This window comes from Nannospalax galili, unplaced genomic scaffold (assembly GCF_000622305.1).
Source record: "Nannospalax galili isolate Female #2095 unplaced genomic scaffold, S.galili_v1.0 scaffold1200, whole genome shotgun sequence".
Classification (NCBI taxonomy): Eukaryota; Metazoa; Chordata; class Mammalia; order Rodentia; family Spalacidae; genus Nannospalax; species Nannospalax galili.
In genome coordinates, this window is record NW_008347131.1 from 1,485,828 (window position 1) to 1,490,126 (window position 4,299).

Here is a 4,299-nt window from a genome sequence, read left to right on the forward strand (position 1 = left end):
CACAGGGATCCACCGGCCTCTGCCTGCTGGGATTAAAGGTGTGCGCCACAACGCCCAGCCGTTATTGAACTTCATCCAGATATAATTCACATATGATAAATGTCACCCCTTTAAAGTGTGCAGTTGTATGGTTTTTAGTATATTCAGAGCTGTGTAGTCATCATCACTTTCAAATTCTGGAGTTTTCATTATCTCCAAAGGAATCCTGTACCCAAAGGTCACTTAGGAGTCTCTCCCTCTAGTGCCTGGCAGCCGCTGATTTGCTTTCTTTTTCTTTGAGTTTGCCGAATCTCTATTTGTGTATTTGGTGTAACTGGAATCGTACTACACGTGCCTTGGTCCTTTTTATGTCCCTCCTAGATATATTGTGTCTTGAGTACCATTGGGCCGACACTTGGTTTTTCCTGCTTGGCTGTTAAGAACGAAATTGCTTTGAATGCAAGTTTTATGTAGATGAAGTTTTCTTGGTAAATTCTCATAAACATCTTCTTATGTGTGCCTGAGTGTAAGATGTGTGTGTGTGTGTGCATCTCTGAATGTCTCAGTGTGGGATTGTATGGATGTGGAGGTCAGAGGACAACTGAGTGTTGGTCATTGCCTTCCACGTTGTTTGAGATGCTGTCTCATTTGCCACTGTATGCTCCAGGCTAGCTGGCCCAAGAGCTCCTGTGCATTCTCCTGCCTCCATGGCTGATATGGATGAAGGAGGGAGAACGGGAAAGAGGAGAGAGATGGGGGAGGCTGGGATGGAGAAGGAGTGGTGGGAAGGGATGGAGGAGAAGAGGTTAGGGGAAGAATGTGGAGTAAGAACTTGCCAGAACCTGCAGAGCACTGTATGCTCTGGGGGACAAAGGTCAGGGAGGCGCTGCTGCAGGTGCAGGCAGGCGTGGCAGGAGGTGGCCTGCTGGTCTGGGAGGCCATCCTTTGTCTACTTAGGGGAGTTCTGGATCCTGCCAAAGCTCCCACCCCAGGGCTAATGAGCTGGTTGTAAACCAGGAACTATTGATTTTTCCTAGTATTTGAATTTGAGCCTTTGTTTCTGGGAAGAGAACACCCCCAGCACTGGCAGTCTACCCCCATTTCAGCCCCCGCCCCTTTCCTGCCTGGCATTACCTCCAGGGCTCTGGAAGTCTCTCAGTGGTCTGGCCTATCTGGCCTTGCCTCTCTGTTTGAGTGGCAGGGCTGAGTGTGCCCTTTATCTGAGTGGCAGGGCTGAGCGTGCCCTTTATCGATGACTTGCAGCTTGCTTGGGTTTTTCGAAAAGCTTGTCATTGCCAGTTAGAAAATAGAGACAGAATCCTCTGTTGAAGCTCTTGATGACTTGCTCTTGTTATGACACCACTGTTTTGCCAGGGCTGTTATGAATCAGTCACTTGATTTTTTTTTTTAAGTGTGATGAACACATTTGTTTTAATATGAAGACTTCTGTGATGCAAATTAGATGAATTTCTTTTTAAAACACAAAGCTAGAATTCTCCCTCTACACCTGAATTAGCAATTGTTTTGTTTCCCTTTCTTCTGCTCAGTGCCTCCACAGGGGACATAGGTGAGCCATCCCTTCCTGGGATATATATGCTGTCTCCCCTCCAGGCAGTGGCTGCTTGGTTGGGAGCTGCACCTACGAACTTGAGTTTTGAATGTAGTCCCTGAACATTAATAAAAGTAGTCAGACCCAAGGACTTCATTCCCAGTAGGAAGGGGCCTTGATGATGTATTTTATAGATATTAGCATCAAGACCCAGATAGATAAGTCACTTGCCCAGGCCACACAGCTCCTCCCAGTATGAGCCTATGTAAGTACATAGCCTTCTGACTTCAGCCACTTATTCTTTTTGGCCTGTTCTCTAGATACTAAAGTTTCAGTAGTGAACATTCCTACCCCTGACCTGTTATTGAGACATGCTAAATTGAGTTTCTGGGGTTGACTTCTGACGTGTGTCATTCCTTTTAAGGAAGAGTTGAAGGAATCTGTTGGATTCTAGAATCTCCACTGTTTCTAGCCATCGGAGAGAGAGAGGCTGGCTATGCCTGACCCCAGAGGTTGTCAGGTGCTTCTCAGTTCCCACTCCTGCTTGTATATGCATTCAGTAGAAAATTCAGCCCAACATCCAGATGAACTTATGTTGACAAGTGGGGAAGTTGAGTTTGGGAGGTAGATTGGGGAGGAAAAATAGTCCCTTCTATAATTAAAACTTGCTGACAAAGCATTGAAAGTCACTGTCTTGTTCATCATTGGCTGAGATATGTCACACTCTGTGTGGTATCAGGGGTGCAGGGTTTCTCCCTGCAAGGATGCAGTGAATGTGAACTGGGCATGGGTTTGCCTGTTAAAAATAGGAAACTGAGCTGGGGGTAGAAAGCTCAGGGATAATAGTGAGCTTTCCTAGACTTTCATCCTCAACACCTTAAAAACCAAACAAAACCACACCTGGGCCTCCTGGACACTGAGGGCCTGTGTGATGTGCAAAAAAATGCCCCTATGAATGAATCATGGATCTTCACCTTGGCTGTGCTTCTGAGCAGCACCTTTGTCTACAACAGTGTAGGCACCATCAACAACCAGACCCTGGAGCAGCTGCACTATGTGACTGAACTGACACAGTGATTCCAGGCAAAATCCAGCCCCAGCCATGAGAAGCAGGGGACTCCAGTGAGTTCATGAGTTTCTTTCCAAACTTTTTCTGGACTGTTGGGGATTTCACTCTGGAGCTGAAGTCAGATGGAGATAAAGTCAACAGAAGACGAGTACCTGGAGAATGCACTGAAGCTGACTCCAGGAAAGAATCCCAGAGTCCAAAATGCCAACCTGACTAGAGAATTCATCAGATATTTCTTTCCAGAATAGAAGTGCTTTGTCTTTGACCTGTCTACAAGTGACAAAAATTTATTATCCCGAATTGAAAAAGTTCCAGAAAAGCAACTGGAATGGGATTTCCAGGTTGAATTAAAAAAGTTTTGTTCCTATATCTTCGCCAATGCAAAGACCAAAACTCTGAGAGGGGGATTTGCTGCCATTGGAAATCGACTTGGGAGTCTGGTGAAGACCTACGTGGATGCCATCAACAGTGGGACAATGCCTTGTTTGGTGAATGCAGTGATGACCCTGGCCCAACGTGAGAACTCAGCTGCTGTGCAGAAGGCACCTGACCATGGCCCAGCGCATGAGTCTCCCCATAGACACCCTCCAGGAGCTACTGGATATGCACGGAGCCTGTGAGAAGGAAGCCATTGTCATCTTCATGGAACATTCCTTCAAGGATGATGAGCGGGAGTTCCAGAAGAGCCTGGTGGCCACTATAGAGAAAAGGAAGGAAGAGTTCTTGTTGAAGAGCGAAAAAGTATCACAGGTTGCTAGGCTGAGCTGCAGAAGCTTTCAGAGTCCCTCATGGAAAGCATTTCCAGAGGAGCTTTCTCTGTTCCTAGAGGGTACAGCCTCTACTTAGAAGCCAAGAAGGTTGAGCAGAGTTATGAGTGGGTGCCCAGGAAAGGAGTTAAGGAAAATGATGTCCTCCAGAGCTTCCTGCAGTCAGACAAAGCCCTTAGTGATTCACAAAGGGCCATAGCAGCTGAGCATACCAAGAAGAAGACAGCTGAGAAGGAGCAGGAGCTGCTGAGAGAGGAGAAGGAACAGCAGCAAGTGATGGATGCTCAAGAGAGAAGCTTCCGAGAAAACATTTCACAACTTCTGCAGAAGATAGAGAGGGAAAGGGGGATGCTTCTGAGGGAGCAGGAGAAGATGCTGGAGCACAACCTGAAGGTCCAGGAAGAAGTGCTTGTTGAAGGATCTAGAAAGAAAACTGATGCATTGAAGGATGAAATAAATCAACTAAGAGAAGAGATGGAAAGAACTAGAATGAGTGCCTCGCTGTTTTCCCACATCCTTGATACAGTTGGCAATATATTTACTAAAGTTTTACCAGGGGCTGGTAAAATGTTTGGTACAGGGTTGAAGACCCTCAGCTTACTTACAGAGCAGTTCAAGAACTTTTGGTAAAGGATTTGTAAACAAGGCTTCTTTTTTAAAAAAATAGCATAACACGGCTGGGGGTGCTGACAACACAGCAGACAGTAGCAGGGATATCAGAGTATAAGGGCTCTAGTGGGGGGAGGGAGGCTATGGGAGGGTGCTACCTGGGAAGCGGGTGTAAAAAAAAAATTCTTCAAGCATAATAATTTGCTCCTTAATAATTAGTAGATGTGAAAAACATTACCACTGAAATCTACCTGACAACTTTATATCCATGCTCAGATGCCAAGGAGCTCTGAAAGTAACCGACTATGACTAGTAATAATCAGAGA

At 46.0% G+C, this 4,299-nt stretch overlaps 1 protein-coding gene and 1 pseudogene across 1 annotated transcript in view; both read left to right on the forward strand.

Moving 5' to 3' along the window:
* Ptprj (protein tyrosine phosphatase receptor type J) overlaps positions 1-4,299 on the forward strand; it is a 170,122-nt gene that overhangs the window by 22,170 nt on the left and 143,653 nt on the right. The gene's annotated exons all lie outside the window — the stretch shown is intronic.
* On the forward strand, positions 2,343-4,058 carry LOC103742562 (annotated as a pseudogene).